Source organism: Lathamus discolor, chromosome 8, assembly GCF_037157495.1.
Source record: "Lathamus discolor isolate bLatDis1 chromosome 8, bLatDis1.hap1, whole genome shotgun sequence".
In the NCBI taxonomy this organism is placed as follows: Eukaryota; Metazoa; Chordata; class Aves; order Psittaciformes; family Psittacidae; genus Lathamus; species Lathamus discolor.
Window position 1 is genome coordinate 6,995,029 of NC_088891.1, and position 19,272 is coordinate 7,014,300.

The following is a 19,272-nucleotide window of genomic DNA, read 5'->3' on the forward strand; positions in this document are numbered from 1 at the left end:
GCAGGCTTTGTTATGGAGAGAAAAGGCTGCATCTTCTATCCAGAAAGGTAGATGAAAGTGGAGGAAAGTTGGGAAGAAGGAGAAAGGGATTGGCTGGATCCAAGAACAGCCAAAAAAAGGCCAAGAGGTCATACCCCTGTTATCTTAGTCTAGGGCCAACCTTTAAGAGGAGCATCCCGCTGTGCTGGGGTGAGTCAAGGCCAGCCTGGCTGAGAGTCTCCAAATGCAAGCATAATCCCTTCAGACCAGAAAGTTGCTGATAATGGCAATATCTGGTGATACACACACCAGCGAGCTGGAGAGGGACGCGGTGGATTTATAATGCAGTAGATAGAAGAAGCACAGATGTGTTGAGAGAGAGAGATACTAATTGCTTACATATTTAAAACAGCATCTTTAGTCTGAATGGGAGGCACCATTAAGCAAAACAGAGCTATTAACTGGGGCCACTTGGAAAGCTGCCACCTTCCCTTCAGTGCACGGCGCTTTGCATCAATACAAAAGTATGTTGCTCAGGGCGTGAAACACTGTCAATGTGCGATTCCTACCGAGGATGCTGAGGTGCTCTGCACAGGAGTGTGTCCATTAATATGGGAACGTGTAACTCCTGTTGTGTGTTGTGTATTGTGTATGGGAAGGCATGCTCAACAAAAGACTTTTCTCTTTATCTGGATTAAATGGTGGAAGGTACTTTCCTGGAGATTCTGAAACTTGTGTAAAAAGAGGAGGCAAACAAATCACCATTACATTTATAGGTAAAAAAATACAACATAGTTGAGTCTGGTACAATTACACTGTAGTGTGTATGGCAAATTTACAATCCCATACACAGCTTTTGTAATAGAGCACATTCAGGCCTCTGGGGAGGAAGCGATTTTAGGTGGTGTTAAGTAGCCCCATAATTTACCTTCCGCATAAACCTGAGAAAAGTCTCATTTTTCCTTCTATTCTTCTTAGGCTCCTTTTGCTCACCTTGTTTCTGGAGTTTCACAGCAGTGTGACTGGCCTGAGGATGAGGAAACCTCAGGCTTTGAGGTGAGCTTGCTGGTGCAGAGACGGACATTGGGGTTTCCCGAGATGCAGAGGGGCAGAGCACCACACCACAGCTGGCTTCCCAACTTACACATCCATGGGAATACAGGTGGAGATATCTGCTCCTCCATCTCCTTCAGCTCCATCCCAGGTGGTGATGTGAAAGAGCAGAAATCTGTGCAATAAGTGCGGGGGTTGGTCAGTGTGTAGTGGGAGTTGCTTTGCCTGGATGAGGACTCTCGCAGGGGCAGGGATGTCCTATCTGCTGAGATGCTGCTTCTGCTGAGGAGTAGCTTGTCTGAAAAGACATGCTGGGATTTGACTCTGCTCCTGCATAAGTCAATGGAAATGCTGCTATTCACTGAAATGAAATAAAAACCCTCCTTGCAGGGTAAGCTGGGAGTTAAGCTTCATGCCCTTCACTGGAGAGCTCTGCTGCTAGGGGCTTGCACAAAGAGCTCTCTGAATCCTCTACTTGGTGTCATCTGTTGCTGTATTCCTCTGAAAGATGTAGGTCAGAGAAAAAGGTCATTCTTCAGCTGATCAGGCTTCAAACACAGGGACCAGGACCTTGAAGAACAGCTGGTTGTGAGTGAGGAGGCAGCAAGCAATATAGAAGATGCAGGAACAGAGCAGCTTGCGGAATTATTGTGTAATCAATTAACAAGGCTGTATAACATCACCAAGTGCGACTCCGAGATGAAAACCTACAGATCTTGTTGTACTAAGCTCTGCACTATCAGGAGTCTTACTGTAGTGGTAGAAACTAATATAATAGGTACTGACTGCAGAAGAGGACATTTTATTCTGCATTCACTCCAAGTCCATCCTTTACAGCATCCTGGCCAGATTTTGGAAGGAAATAATGTACCCTTGTTTCATGCGTTGCTCGTTATCCTGAAGAACTGCCAAACTGCTCTGAAGAAATTGCTGTAGATCCTCAAGTGTTAGTCATCCTGCACATTCCATTCGCTATGAATCTTCACATGATTCAGATTTAAACAGGTGCGTAAATGTTGCAGGATTGGGTCTGTAAGCGTCCAGAGCCTCAATTTTATGTCTCATTTGTAAGATGGGTTGCAGTAAGATGAGAGCAAACTGTCGCAAATAGACTGTTGTGCTAGAGTAATATGTCCTGAAACAGAATAAAAGGCTATTATATCTCCTAGTTCCTAATAATTTGAGGAAATAATTTTGTATCCAGAATATTTGCAGTAAATACAATAACGTGTAGTTAAAAAAAAATATCTTGGCATAAAGGCAAAAGTAAGTGCACCAGAACAATATTGTGTGTTGCGGCTTTGAAGGGGGAAGAGAAAAGAAATGGCATTTTACATTTTCTTTTTGACCTTTGAGAAATATCAGGAATATGTAATAGCCACATTCACCAACAATAGCTCAGAGGATTCAGAGAATAAGAGTTAAACACCTTGGGACATTTACAAACAACTGGCAGAGAGGTGATGAATTTAAGATGTGGATGTGAAAGGCACAGATACACAGGGAGTGCAAAAATAATACATATTTAAAATGCTTTTAATCTATGTAAGAAGCGTTATTGAGAAAGGCAGTAGCTTCTGAACAAGCAAAGGAGGGACAGAGAAGATGACCCATGAGGTCTTTGCCATACTATGACAAATGAGAAGGCTTGGTGCAGGGAGAAGTCTCAGGGGACCTTTCTCCATCAAATTTGTAACATCATAATATACACGTAGCCTTCCTCATACCTGTCAGCCCAAATGAACAAAGTTTACAGCCCATTTTATACAGCTGAACAGTACTCTGATGAATAGGCATGACAAATGGGAACCTGTATTAACCACGTTGTCATGTTTCACTGCCTCATTATTGGCAACAAACCTGCTTCTAGGTGCTTTCTCCAATGAAAAGTCTCCCCCATGAAAATCAGGTCACTCTTGAGGGACGTGAAGTGTCTTTTCCTCCACAGTAAGTTCATTAGCAGGAAAGAAGGATGCTGATTCAGTAGGTTTGATGCTCTCCATCTTCTCCTGAATGCTCTTGATGGTTTATGTGCAGAACAAGGGGCTGGAGCTTGGCAATCCAGCATCTTTGCTCACAGATGGAGAAACACTGGTAATCACCAAGCACCTTCCAGAGCTGTCAGTCTCCTCACCTGGCTTTATTTATCCTTGGGTAGATGTTTTCCAGCTGGATCCCAATGCAGCTAGGTCCATTACTAGAATGCATTCACCTGCTTCCTGTAGAAGTCTTACTAAAGGACTCCCATATAGAACCATAGAATGGTTGGTTGGAAAGGACCTTAAGATCATCTAGTTCCAACCCCCTGCCAACGCTGGACAAATTGTCTTGGGCAGGAGGATATGAATATGGTTCCTTTTTGAGAAGCAGACAGCACTGAGATGTAGCCTTAGCACAGGCATTCAGACATTGGTGAGTCTGGATTTAGCCACATCAGAGGGGTCTGTAACATTCTGTGATCTGTCCCCTGTTGAACTGAGTGAAGAAGCCTCCCTGCTCCTCAGGCTGGAAGGGAGAGCCTTTACTTCCTTGAAAAAGGGCCAAAACCCTCCTGATTTTCTATTTTCAGGGATTTTTGCCTCAAGAAGGAGGACTTCAAGTCTATCATCTTCTTTATACCCAGAGTGGTGTAGCACCAATAAGAAAGCTATGGGGGTTCACAAGGAAGGCAGAAGAAAATTAGACTGTATTAATTTCAAGCTCTATCAGGATTTTAAGAAAGTAAAATCAATAGAAAAGGATGGACTCAGTAGGGAGCGTGACCTTATTTTCCCAGTGTCTGAAGGGGAAGTGCACACAATAGAGAGACAAAAATACATCTATAAAACCAGATCAGTTCCTTTGATGTTGAAGAAGAGAAGTTAAAGCACTTACATAAGCTGGCATCATTTGACTGGCATTTAGAAGTGTCCTAAAAAGAAAAAGAGAAAAAGCAAAGAAACCCACACCCAAACATCCCCAAACCCAACCCCATCCATTAGTTCTTTCTATTTCTTTCTCTCCTGCGGTAATTTGCAGAGACGGTGTGATTCATGCAATATTTCACCAAATACAACTCGCCATTGTCAGAGCAAAATGTTTGATATAAAACAAGAACGATCTTACTTTCTCTTTGGTCAGATAAGCTGGTTTGGATTAATAAAAATGCCACATTCACAATGATCTCGATCATTTGCATGTGAAAAGCCTTCCACCTGGTAATGAAAACAATTCTTCAGTTTTGCCACCACTAGTCGCAAGAGATAAGGTCTGCCATCCTCCCACTTGCAATTAACCACACACCCGCAGAAAAGGGGAAAGGCAGAAAAAAGGGAAAAGCTGGAACGTGTGTGACAATTGCAAACTGCCTGTGAGCTCAACCTGATGTGAACGTATTGATGCTTCCAGCTGCACAGCTTCTACAGCCTGGCCCTGTGTGCGTGACAAGCGGGCACGTCCAGGTTGGGAAGGCAGAGCTGAGCAAGTGCTTATATGAAGATTTTACACTGTATTAATGGCATTTTGGGGGAAAAACCCTAAAACAAGTCTGCTCACCCCCCCCCCCCACTTTGTGATTAGGAAGCCACTGGGTGGCAGTGCTGTGTATGCACATGTGTATATATATACACATAAAGGGGGGGACCCTTTTCTGGGGAGGTGTCTCAAACCTGGGTATGTTTTGCTCATCCTTGATATGCTGAAGGCCACTGAAGTGCCCAAGGCTGTAGGCAGGAGAAGAAAGGGCTAAAAGATGCTTCAACTTCGAAGAGCGTAGATGAGGGTGTATTTCCATTGACCTGTGTGAAACTCCACAGCCAAAAGTGAGTGCCCAAGGGTCAATCCCAGTGTCCAGGCTGATCCAAGCTGTCCCAGCCTTGCCTCCAAGGCTGCACTTGCAGCAATTTTCTCACACACTCATCAGAGCAATAGAGCAGCCCTTTGCTGATAGACATGAATCAGAAACAGCACAAGACACCTACCCTGTTCCCTGCCTCTACCCTAATCCACACACTTTGCCCTTGTTCTTCCTATCCCATAGAGAAATAATTGCCCCAGAGAGGCCACATTTTCACTGACTGAGAACAGGCACATGTGCTCGGTGTATGTATGAAGCATGCACATTTCTTGCATATAGCTAGCAATGATCTGAACTTAACAACTCACCCCTCCAAGATAATTCCAAACTGAGAAGTATTTCTCACTTGTAATGATAGACTTTAAGTGTCTGATAAACAGATACAGGCTTCACACGCCAAACTAAGACCTCATCTGGTTTTGAATTCTGTCTCTTATCTCAGTTCAAAGCTGCTGAGATGTGGCATGTCTTTGAGGTTTGTTTCTGCAGTACACCTTCATTGCAGTACTTCCTTCTGCATTTCATGGCCTTTAAAGCACAGGTCATGTTTGACTCTGGTTTTGTCCTGTTTCAAGTTGGCAGGTTTGATTAATCTTGTCCTCTACTTGACAGAAACCCAATTACTCTCCACAACTGTGCCAAGGAGGTCAGTCTACCTAGTTTGGATAAACAATGCTATATGCTGGATGAAGAAATAAGCTGTGTATGGGCACCACAAAGCATGGGAGGGGGTCTCTTGCAATATTAGCTTGCAACTTCAGAGTGTTTCTGCCTGTGAGAAATCGGAGGTGATGAACAAGAATAGATAAAGAAGAGGAAATCTTTATAACCCTCCTTTGGGGGCCATCCAAGACAGAGCTGCTAACCACTTGAAGAGGTGTCCCTGTCAATGGCAGGGGGGTTAGAACTTGGTTATGTTAAGGTCCTTTCCAACCCTATTCTGTGATTCTATGAGCACACCTGAGTAAACCTGCAAGAAGGCTGCCTTGCTTTGCCTTGTGGTCTGCTTACAGTCCTTTGGAAAAGTTTGGCGTAAATCTTCACAAAACAAGAAGATTCCATCAGCAATTAAAACAACCAAGAAAAGAAAAGAAAATTGTGTGCACGCATGGTCTTTCGGAAATGAAACCTTTCCTGCAAGGAAAGCGGGAGATTCAACAGTATGTTCCATTTAGCAAAAATGACAAAATCTTAAGGGGGCAACATAAAGAATGTAACTTTTTCTTCCCTCCACTTCTTGCTAACAGCTGAAAAAATACTGTGCAAAGGGCCTTTAACATGAAACCTTATTTCAGTTCTGGAAAACAACTTTATTTCTATCTACAGTCACTGCTTTTTTGCCCCCCATCAATAATAAATGCTTTTTTTTCTCCTCTTCCATTCTAATAGTTCTCATCCTTTATGTCTTTTGTGGGGAGTGAATGGTTTGGGCTTTAGAATGAGGGGAATTTTGAAAGAATAAAGTATGGCAGAGGGATTTCTCCCTAAGCTCTAGCCAGAAGCAGCAGGGAGAGCATGGTCTCCAGGTTACTTCTCCTGCAGGAGCAAAAGCACAACTTCTTTGCCCAGAGCTTGCTTCTTGATGCCCAACGCTGGGAAAAAATCACCTACATATGATCAAAAAAACCCATTTAGGGCATTGCAAGCACCCCAGTCACAGAAGGGACAGGATATTTTCAACATCATACTCCCCTTCTGGATCCCAAATTAATGTTTTTGAATACATGACCCTGGTTATGCAGCACTACACACTTGAAAACCAACCTCTCTGCAAATCTGATTTGTTAGTTCAGTGAGCATGTTCCTAGGAGGAAAACTTCAGTGTAGCTTGTGCCTAGGTGTGATTTTTGCTCTGATCTTAGACCACTGATGTCCTCTGTGGCGAGGAATATGAATGATTGATCTGCTGCTGGATCACACCTAACACAGCAGAAGGGGGAGACTGCACATAACACTGCTGGCAGGTTTAAGTGTACAAGTGTAGGAGGAATAAGGAGAGAGAAAAAGGGAGAGCGTAGGGAAGAAAGACCACAGGCATTCAACAGCCTTCCTGACCTAGTGATTTATTTATGGTGCTCCTAGAGGGGAAGAAGCCATGCAAAGATCAGGAGCTTGCATGCTGCAGTAAGTGGTATGCTGGCATATATTTAGCAGGCAACAGTACAAGGCACAAAATCTACAGAGGATAAGGAAATACTTCCACTTCTTGTGAGGTTATTGGGGTCAAGGAATGGATGAATTCTATCTGGAGGAACAAAAAAGATTTCCCTAGCTGCTCTCTGTAAGTGAATTACAGGAGGATTCTTGGTTTTGCTTCCTTGAGAGCCAGGGTGTTTCCTCTCCCAGTGCACACCTCAACCATTCTTCCCTCCTCGTCCAGCCACCTCATTCAAGGGCCTTTATATGGAATTTTGGATACTGACAGCCATCTCGGGTCTGTAAGAGAAAAGGCCCTATTCACATTGAGATGCTCAAGAGATACATTTCACAGCGAGCTGCTCTCTCCAGGGTAGGTGAACAATGAAAGGAGCACTGCAGAGAATAGGCCTCCAATATAGCACAAAAAGAGGCAGAATCTGTGTCAGCTGAAACCAGTTGCAATGCTCATCGGCCTGATGAATACTTGCACTGGCAGATGGGGATGTTTATGAAGTACAGTATTGCCTGAGGGAACTGCACAAAGATTAACTCTGAACTCACTGAAAGGCCTGATTCTGCGAGGTGCTGAGTCCTTGCAGCCCCTGATGAAGAGCCTGTTACTGTGGCTACCAAAAAGAGGTGTTATCAAAGTGGTTCTTTGAGTTGAACCAAAGCAAACCCTGGATTTCACGAGAATGGTGCAGGCACAAGTGGGACCTGCAGCAGCATAGCAGGGGGCTGCACTGTACTGTGGGGAGGGCAGGGGGGAGCATAGGGTATTCACTTGCATTCATCAGACCTTTCCCATCACAAAATATTGAGCTCTAAGTGAGAGCACAGCCTCACTTTAGAACGCTTGACTCTATTGTATAAATTAGACCTCATCAGGAACAAGATACTAAGCAAAAGCCTGGGCCACCCCATTTTGTTTCTGAATTTACTTTCTGCTTCAGCTTCGGGATTTCAGGAGGGGTTAACCCTGATGTGGCCTGAGGCTCCTGGAGATCTGTGGGGACACATGGCACAAAGTCTTCCAGTTGCCTCCCCAGCTGTGCAAAGCTGAGGGTCTGGTGGCTTAATGAAGGCTCAGAAGCATCAGCAATGACTTAACTTAAGGAGCTGGATTTAATTACTTCAATGCTTGGACTTACTTCCCAATTAAACTTGTCTGTCATTCATAGATTCCTAGTGAGGAAAAAACTAATATCCATTTATATATGGGAATATAATAATCAATCAAGCTTTATCATTCCTATTTCCATTCTGGCAGCTTATAATCATGTAATAAAAGCACATAATAAAAGCATCATAAAAACACACAGCAAAAACACATTCACCATACAAGTATTGCCATCTTAGCACATCCTGGGTAGAAACACCAAAGAGTTCTTGAGGCTTCTGGTATGCGGTGCTGCATCCCACTCGCCCTTTCTACTTGAGGAGTGCTACCTATTTAAAAGACAAAGGTTATGGGAGACCTGTGTAAATGTTTGGATTCAACAAACTAAGAACATGAAAGGTCTCCAGAAAAGTTTTGCCTTCTTGGCTTTATGGAATTGGAAAACTCTGTAAGAACACCTCTTCAGCTGTTTTTGCCATATTATAGCCTTATTGGAAAGCCCACATGAGATGGGTATTGCATTAACACTCTTCTCCCCTGCGGTTTAAATTCAGGTTCATCTTCACAAGCACTCTTTTGCATTACTTTGAAGCAGCTTGCTCTGCCTCCCTGTTCTAGCTTAATTTCCCTGACACTTTTTCATAGATCCTTGCTCTAGCAGAACGTGGTTTGCTCTCACTGTAGATGAATCAACACCCTGAACCAGCAATAGCATCTGGACTGGGGGATGATTCTCCACCTTAACAAAAGATATTGGTTCATGCTAACTCTGCTTTACACCCAAACCATTTTGATTCATGTCAGATCACTCTCTGTGTTGCATTGAGGTACCAGTGGCAGAGAAGTAGCACTCTTGGACTTCTTTTCGCACCCGATGTGGCAATGACTCCTTCACCTGGGGAAAGTTGCTCAGATCAAAGCCTTGTTGGCCACAGAACCTGCCCACTTGTCCAGTCATGAATTTTCCAAGTTTCGCACGCAGTTATTTCAGTAAGCAAGGAGAATGGAAATTAATCATCTGCCCCTTCAGTGACTTTATCCTTCACTTCAATAGTGCCAGAAGAGTTACCTCTGACTTTAATAAAAGCCTCCTGAATTCTTCTCACTTTCAAAGGTTTTGGTTTGTGTCTGAAGCCAATATTCTGGTGACACTGGGAACTTAATGGCTCAGCTACAGGTTGATTTTTGTGTTATATATTTTTAAGCCATAGATGTTACTAGTATCATCTAAGAAAACTGAACCTGGTTGTCTTAGAGATTAAAGGCAGTATGGTTCCCAATTTTTTCCAGCTGCTTATTTTATGTCTTTGGGAAGTACTTTGTACTCACATGGCTTTGCTTTTTTCCCCTCCATTGCTTCTCTCCTTTGTTTGCTTGACACTTTCATGCAGAGAAAGGCAAGAAACATAAACTAGGCAAATGTGACTTGATCACAGTGCTGGTAGGGGGCAGGTACAGTCAATCACGCTGCCTTGAGCTCTCTTGTGTGTGATCAGCTGGAATTTGTTTGGAGAGAGTCCCCTGAAATTATGTAGCACAGAGATGATGATCCAAAGCCCACGATCAAGAGATGCCTTTGCACCAACTCTAGATCGGGCATAGCGTGTAAATATTCCCCCATATAAATTGCAGATGTGGGAAAAGCTGGAGGCTGGTTTGCCTAAACCTGTAAATTGATTCAGCCACAGAGCAGAAATTCCTGGCCCTGGTCCTTCAGATCCTCTCATGAAACATAAAACCACCATCAGTGGTATTTTTTTTCCACGTTCCCAGCCTCTTCAGAGACACACTATATTAACCTGAACTCCCTCGGCTTCCCTTAATCTTACAGTAATGCAAGATGCAAAGCAAACCCCTTGTCAGCAGCAGCACTACAGATGAAGGCAGCAAAGCTTCCCTTACACCATCCCTAACTTTGGTCCCTGGGATTTTAACTGTTCCTTTATCTACTGAAAAGGAATGTTCAAAAGTTTAATTGGCATGTAATGAGATAACTATAACAAGTTAATTAGTTCTCAATTAAATTGCGTTTACCATACGTTCTGAATATGTTGCTAGCAATTAACGACACCTAATGAACTTGCAATAGCAACTGAGTTTACAATGATAAGGAAAATAAGAAGAATAATGCTTGCACGTGGTTTCATAGTGCATTAAAAGCAGCAAATGATTTAATGAGTGTGTGGTTAGATCACCATATGCATCCAGGAAGTTTATTCTGGCACATCCAACAGGGTCTGGGAGGAAACAATTGGCTTTCAGGATAGGTCTTGTTGGGAAAAAGAATTCCCCAAGAGCTGCAAAAAGCTGCAGGATAAGGTAAATTATTCACTTTAGGCTTAAGAAAGCATGGCAAACAAAGATCATAACAAACAGTTGGAATAAGGTGGGAATCCTGGTGAATGAAGGAAAAGGGTTAAATTCTTTTCCAAGATCACTTAAGCAGGTGAGTATATAGAGAACAATTTGTCTCTGTGCTGCGAGTTAACCTCCTCTTAATGCTTTGTGCCATTAGAGTGCCACACTGAATAGGCATTAGAAGGAAAAAACCCTACAAACTAATTTACATTTTAATGAATTTTTAATTGAACCAAAATCTGTTGTTTCTGTTTAAAGATGCAGTGTTGACTTTGTGGTCTGTGCTGCTGAGAGCCAAGTGGGATCTTAATGTGATAAAAACAATGATAACGCTAAGCTTAATTAGGTTTGAAAGCGTGCCTAGTAAAGTGGTGGAGAATAAAAGCGTTCCCTTCCAGCACTGAAAGCAAGCAGTGGGGCTGGGCAGAGCTTGGACCCCTCAGCCATCCTGGCTGAAGCAAGAGCCAGAGCTGCTACTTCTTGCTCATCCAGAGCTCAACCAATGGCATGAGTTAGGTGGGAGAGAAAAGCCTGATCCTATGTGCAGCAGAATCACCCACAGTAGCTTTAGCTCCATCTTCTGCTGCCATTAGGTCCAGCTTTAGTGACAGGCAACACCTTTTAGGGTTTATCCAATCACACTTCTCTTCATAACAGGCTATATTGAAATGCCAAAGCCTGGGAATTGCACTTTCCAAGGCCGGGACTCTCATGCCCTTCTCCATCCTTGAGCACGCCTCCATCAAAACAAACATATACTCCTTCTATGTATCCAACCCTACCTAGAGCTTGGAGACGAGAGAAAAGCCCTTACACAGGGATTTCTGACCAGTTGCACTTGGATTTATTCAAAATGTTCCCTAGTATTGAGGTGTGCTCATTTTCTCTCTCTCTCCTGGGTACCTATAATCCTGTTCTAGATGTTTTAAGGTATTTTGTTGTGGTTTTAATGTCTTGTATTGAGTGATTTGCCAAGTTGACCGTGACACACACATACTTAATGAGCTCAATGAAATGGCAGCAAAGCAGCTATTTCAACACTGGTTTCTTGCATGTCCTCTTGTTTCATCCTTCCTCTGACTGCCTCTGCTCCTGGGAGGATTGCTCTGTTCATAACATGCTCAGAGTTTCACATAATCTTGGTTTTATTAGTTATTACTTATTAGGTTACTGTTGATTTAGTTGTACAATGAGCATAAGCTGAATACATCCCTCACCTCCACAGAGAGCTTACACATCCGACACTCTAACAAACCCGAATAAAATCACAGCAATCAACAACAAGCTATGGCAGCACATTTCAAAACCTGTTAAAATCACTATGTGAGCTTCATCTTCAATACCCTGCTGCTACCTACCAGGCCCTGCATTTTGCAGCAATTTGCTCCACTATTGCTCTGTTGTGACACTTAAATTTATATTGTGTATGAGTCATTACACTTCAATGCTCAACTTTGACTTTAACATGATATGCCATGTTATTTTTGACTTTTAAAAGTAAAAGTGCCCTTGACCAATTTATATCTTGCCTCCTCCAGGTGCCAGTGGGCAGTAATTTGGTTCCCTGGTAGCATGGGCTGGAAATAGTGCCTCCTTAAAGAGAGGTTGTCACTAAAAGCATCCTTGCATGCTTAGTAGGCACAGAATTGTTAACGCAGAGGTCGTCCACCTTGTCACACACCTGAAATGCTTATTTCTACTAGGAAGCAAACAAATTTTTACTGCTCCATCAATTTATTAACTGCTGGTGATTTCACCTTCAGAGGCATTAAACTCCAAACTCTGTCGCTGCTTTGCTGCTGTCTCAGCTGCTGCTGTCTAGAGCCAGAGCATCCAAACAGGGAGAGCTACCACTCCCCTCACATTGCCTTGGCTTGGGAAGTTATTCCTGCCTGCCCCTCCTTGCTTTGCGACAGCAGGAGCTATCAGTGGAGGCTGCTGTTGCTGGGTGTGATAAGCAGAGTGGTCCGAGAACAGCCCTTGGTCCTGACAGGCCCTATTCCCCGAAGAACTGGGACATTAGGAAGTTAATGGAAGGGGAAGGAAGTCACTGAGAATTCTGAATTTCGATCAGGGACACCAGGACCCCTGAAGCCACATGTACCAAGAGAGGTAATGTACTGAGCACAGGACTCAGCAGGCTCTTGCTTCTGCATGAGACATCACAGTGCAAACTCACCCACCCATAGCAGGTTATCTGAAGCACTCTGGGCAGGTGGGATGCTGATGCTTTTCAATAGCAGATCTGGAAGAGGTTAGTGTGTTTCCAGTGTGTTGTGGTCTCTAAAACTCCTTGTTTGACTTGGCCATGGAGCATGAGCAATCCAAGAACTGGAAGACTGGGTGTAAATCCAGTTAGCAGGGCTGAGAAGCTCTCAGGGCACAGGTAGAGAGAGGAGAAGCTTTTTTGCCTGTCTTTCTGCTGTACATGTGCAGGAGCTTCTCACTCCCTAGCACATAAGGAACAAGCTATCTTGAAATCCAGGAAACAGCTGCTAAATGGCTGAGACGTCTTTGCATTTATACGATGATCATTACTGGAGTGTGTGAACTCGGGCTCTGTAGATAAGCTGTACATGTGGGTGGGTGCCACCTCATTTTGCTTCTGCCTTCAGAAAGGGTCTTTCAACAAATTGTGCGCTTCCTCCCCTGCCTTCTTCTCTTCTCTTCTCTCTCCTCCCGTGCTGCTGCTGTGGGAAGTTAAATGCCAAGTCAACTGAGCCATTTTCCATTTTACTCTGGCAGTTTCAGACATCCGAGGTCACCTGGAGCTCCTGTGGCACCAAGTGATGGACCAGGCCAAGAGAACACTATCTCCCTTTCTGATGGGCCTCAGAGCATGGCTGGCAGGCCCTGGCACGCAGAAGAGGAATCTCTCTGCTGTAAAGGGCTGTGACTCTGAATTTAGCTTGATCTGGGTGATACAGGCTCTCAGATCCAGACAACATTCACTTCCCTGCTTTCAGAAATGGAGTGATACTCAGTAAACCACTCTGGATGCCAGATAAAATAGATTGGAAAGAGATAATCCACCATTATTTAGTATTGAGATCTTTGCTGTCCGGTGGGTCCAAGTTGTGCTGGCACCTTCAAGACCAGACCATATTGCAGAGCCAAGGTGTGCTGGATGTGCAGCCACAGATGAATTTTCCAGAGCAGCTCAGGGGCTAGCTCACCCTAAGACACACGTTGGAGGTGTATCTACTGCTGTCATCTTCCTATGAACAGGGAGAGACTGTGATGTGGAGCTTGCAGAGCCTTCACATAGAGTGGGCACAGCACAGTGAAAGCTGAGTATCCATTCCCGAGTGCTACCACTCACAATCCCCCCCTAAGCAACCATTACAAAAGTAGCTTTTTTGATGGGCTTTTAAAAAAAAGAAAAGAAAGCTACCTAGTTGCCTTTTTGCCTATTTAGGTACCTACGGCACTACAGAAAAGACACTTCTGAAGTGAAGGATCCCTTAGACAATTTTTTCTTTCCCTAGCTCTATGTAAAATCTGTTTCTCCGCCACAGCTGAATCGGATCCATTGATCTTACACTGCAAGCTTTGCTTCTCCCTTTTCACCTGCTTCTGCCTCTGTTCTACATAGTCTGGTAATGATTTCAAGCTACAAAAGCTCACTGCCTCTTCATAATGCATCCATTTATATCACAAAGCCTAATTTTGGGTACCTGGATGGAAAATACCATCAAGGTCCCATTTATGAAAATGTCTTTAGTTCTGAATGATGATTTTGCAGTTCTTTTTAGGAAAATGAGGACAATGAAAAGAATTTATTGCAGAAGGGCCTACAAAGCATCTGTTCCACATGCTGCAGGCCACAAAACACTTTCCATCTGTCTTTAACTTCATGTCTATAGGAAAAAAATAATGTGTTGTGCTGCAGGAGGTCTCCCAGTGTCCAAAGTCAGCATCTTTGGGAGAAAGAGGTACATGAAAGATGAGTTTATGAGAATGTTGCTGTAGTGGCCTAAGATGTTGCCTCTTTCGCAGAGGGTAACATGGGCCTGGACCTCAGTTACATCCAAGCAGGTTCTGGCACACTTCTTCAAAGCCACCATCACCACATGTTGCAGAATGTGGTGCAGAAGAGGCTGTGGTGTTAAGATGAGGGGAGAGAAGCTTTGGCAGACAGGCAGTAAAACAGGCTGTAAATTCTTAAGCTCTTGTAGCAGGAATTCATCTGCCTGTGCTCTGTAACCAGGAGATGCGTGGCTGCACACCCATTTCCAACAAGGCTTAGGTCAATAGTGGTCATTTTGTTCCCCGGCTCTGTAACAGAGATAGGCATAGAAAAGCTGTCTTTCTAAGTGGATTGTTATAATTGACTCCAGCAGAGATCAAAAACTCCTAGGAGATTAGGAGTATAGTTGTCTTTCAATGTGGATAGTTCCTAGCACAACAGAGCCCTGACTTTGGTTCGGCTTACTGCAAATTAATAAGTGTAATAAATTACATAATGGAAGGAAGAACTTAAACAAAACACTGCTGCCCAAGGAGGCTGAAGTGATTTTTCAATAGCACTTTTCAGCTTTTCACCGGGCTTCGGCTCCTCTTTGAATAATGAAATAGATGAACAAGTGAAATACATATGCTTAAACCACAATCTTGATTGAAATACATTATGGTCAAACAGGGCATGCTATACACAGGCAGAGACCTGCGAGATGAAACAATGAACAAGGTGGAAAAGTGCTTCAGAAGGGTTTAAAAGCTCTTCCCCTTTGCAAAACATTTATTCAAGTCTTAGCTGAAAATAAACCCTAGAATGTAGCTATGCTATTGAGAGGTTGCAAAGTGGCAGTGACCTCTTTAATCATTGTCCTATTCAAGCCCTAATCAGGGCAGCACATGCAGAAATGAGTGGTAGGAGCTGAGAATTCACCTCCTCAGCAGGGTGAGGTTGTGTCTCTTCTAATTAGAAGCTCTATTCAAATGTTAATCAGCAACACCATGATTAAGGAAAATTAGAGGGAACACTTGGACATTGCTGCTCCACCAAAGTGGTTAAAAAGGTTTTTCCTTTCTTGTAACAAATAAGGATGTTCTTCTGGTGGAACGTTTGTCTTCCAAGTGTTGTTTGACTTCACCTTAGCAGCAAAGATGCCAACCCTCCTCCAGGGTGCAAGGGAGGTTGTTTTACATCCAAGACCTTTTGGCTTCTGTCAGCCATCTGAGCAACTAGTCCTTGCTAAATGTTGCTGGTCTGCGGAGGCAGTGATGAGAGAGTTGGCCACAACAGCCAAGAAGAACTTGGGAAGTAGTGAAGACAAAGATGGCCTAGGAGAAAAATCATAGGAATAAACCCTCTCCTCAGTTATTCCAGTGCTTTCATGCCCTTCTTATCCCATCTCTTCTCTGCCAGCATAGGCTCCTGAATCTGCCTGGATTTTTCTTTAAAGAAAGGAAGAAAGGTCACTGGTGGGGTGAGATGAAATCAGATGAATCTGAGCTGAGTGGGAGAAATCAATGAAGGAATATTCTTATAACTGATGGAAATGGACGTAACCCTGCAACTGGAAGGGACAAAACCACTGGAGGTAACATTGGAATAACCCCAGACCAGACAGATGGACCACAGAACCACTGAGCGCTTTTCTGTCCAGAATGGCTCTGTCCCCTACTCAGATGGAAAACACTACATGACTAGAGACAATGTTCTCCAATACCCTGTGTCCTGAAGTGCCTGCATCACATGCCATGCCTTGCTCAGTGATACCACATCATTCCCAGTGCCTTCCTGTGCCCTGTAATTAGGGAAAACAAAAAAGCTCTCTTGTGTTTCTTCTGAGAGTTGTGTTCAGCTGGCATAAAATGAAACCATTTGTCTAATGGTCCAATATTTGGAAAAATTCCCTTTGAAGAGACTGCACTGGAACCTGTTGGTCCTCCAAATACATGAAATGATTTAATTAAAGGCAACAATTTAGACAGTCATTTTAGTGGGTAGCAACCTCATTGTAAGCCTGTATTTCACAATTATAAAAAGCTTGCAGCAGGTGAGACTGCCTTCCCTAATCAAATGGTATAATGTAACCAAAATCATAGAAGAGTCAAGGTTGGAAAGGACCTTAAGATAAACCCTGACACAAAACCAATCCTCTGAACTCTGCCCCACTGCCTTCATCTGCGTCTTTCAGCAAAATGAAAAATCAAAGCAATCAGTTCATTTCTGGTGGAGAGTTTGGATGCTGCCTCCTGCATCCATGCATAATCCTCGGCACAGCGTTCATTAAGCTGTGATGATTCACGACTGGCTTCTCCAGCTGAGACACAGGATGGGTCCAACCCTGAATTGTCTTCACTGTCTGGAGGCATTTAACTCCAGGGGTGAAAACAGAGATTGATGTGGGTATTTTGAGGTTGATTCTTCTCTGCAAAGTTAAGTATTGACTTCAGTTTCTGGTAACACAAAAGTAGGCAAGCAGGGATTCAGCACTGCACTGTATATTATGTATGATTGCTTGGGGCAAAAAAACCCTACCAGTGTCTTTAATTAATCTTGATATTGTAAAGGGGGGGAAATAGTGGTGGCAATAATAGGCTGTGTGCTTTCAAAGGACTTCTAGGCTGGCTTCATTTTTAAAGTCAAGCTAAAGGTTAGCACAGCATCGTCAGGGGCTTCAGAAAATGAGGGGTTTTCAAAGTGTACAACTCCCATGTCAAGATGCTGGTTAGCAGTCAATATCCAGTATGAATCTTCAAATATCAGCTGGACCTTCAGCATACCCTTATGTCACACTGATAGACATTCACATCTCAGCCACCACCATTAAAAGAGACACTGCACTGGAGCTGTGCCTGGTGGAGATGAACTGTCATCTTGGGATGCGTATCTATACCAGGTTTCATGTATCCGGCATGGACAACAATGATAGTGGAGGTCTGATGGAATAGACAGCTGTGTAAGTTATACAGACTCATGGTTTACTGACCCATAGCAACATCCACATCCCTCCACTGTCACTGCTTGCTGGTACCTGCACTAGGTAGATTAAGTGTGGCTAGATCAACCTTCCCATATGACAGTATAGCTACAAAGAAAAATCAGGGAAGAACTGGAACTGTAGCAGATTTGCAATTAGGAAGGTGAATAGAAAACAATTGTTCACTGTTCTTGCAGCAGAAGAACAAGGGACCATCAAATGAAATGCTCAAACAGCAGACTTGAGCAAACAAGCATTTTGCACAGATGGTCAAACTGGAACACATTGCCACAGGATTGCATGGAGGCCAGAAAAAAATGTCAAGAGCCATTAAAAGACAGACAAACATCACCCAAAGAAGTGTGTACACTACACTGCCTAAAGGTGAAAAGACACAGAGAAACACTGCCTCTGTTCCCACTCAAAAAGCTTCTGCTGCAGATCATTGTTACAGACAGAAACTAGAGCAAAGCTGATGTTTGGTTCAGCTCAGTACAACCATTCTTACATCCTTATTAAAACCCCATTCTGTTCATGAGCTTGTCCTTTCCAGGGAATTCAGGATTCAGACTGAGAGGAGCCTGTCTCAGCACCGCAGTGCCCAGGTCCCCAGCACTGCTGTCTGGGGGAGCAATTACTACTGTCACTGTAGCCATGTCTATACAGCATAATTCAGTGTCCTGCAGAGCTGCATCAGCCAGCTCTGAGTCAGGCAGCATCTGCACTGTTGGCACCTGAGCTGCATGTGCATGGAGCTCCCTGCAAATTAATATGTAAGTATTTCTCATCCACAGGGCTCCTTCAGTGTCTCTTGTACCTTTGCACCACAGAAGCAAACCTGTGTTTAATTTTAAGCACATGGTGATGAGGCTTAACCTCCCTTTTACGCACCACCAAAACCATAAAGACAAAAGGCTGCAAAGAACCACCATGTCCAGCTTGTGCCATGTCAGACACATCTCACTGTGCTCCTGATCAGCCTTGAGGGCCTGAGGAGGAAGGCTAGCAGGATTAACAGCACAACAGAAGGACAGTCTTACTCACAGTTTTAGTTGTTAACATAGCATCATCAAATTCAGGAGTGAAGCTTAGCAGGGCAAACAACATGTCCTTCATGGTTTCTGTGTGCACCTCTTCAGCAGCTTGCAAGAGCTCTGCCAGCCTGCCTGGTGCCATGCAGGTCCCAGACAGTCCAACCATCACTTTCTGGCCATATCAGAAGCCCACACTTGGAGACACTTTGTCTGCAGCATAAGTGAGTCATGTCTTGGGGCAGCATCAGTCTCTTTGTGCTCATTGTGGTGCCATTTCAAGAGTTTGACCTACTGTGGGCAGGGGTGAAATACTCTCACTGATGAGCTGGGTCGTCTTAGCTAGACTGAGATCAGCTGGTGCCATTTAGCTAAGGACATCCAGTGGTTACCACTGCACTTGAGAGCTTAGGAGAAAAACTAGGATGCAGTGAATTCCCTCTCTCCATATCTTTCACTTAATGAAAATGTGGCTTTGCATCAGACCCCTTCTGCATGCCTAAGCATTGGGCACTTTCATCTGGCAGTAAAATTCCCTTAAAGCATTTAAACCAAAAAATCCACAGTGCTACAAAACACTGAGGTTTTGATCAGAAATCATTATACTTCCCACATGCTTAGAAATATATTCATATCCTTCTTGCTTGCTCCTTCCTGCTAACAGTATCTCCAGAGGAGTTCTTCCAAACTCACCTATTTCTTGGCTTGCAAAGAAATAAAACTCTTGATTGATGATCGCAGGCAGATGTGATGAAAGCATCCCAATCAGAGGTACAACACTGCTCCCTGAGTAATGGTTTTCCCACCCCCACAGCAGGCAGCACA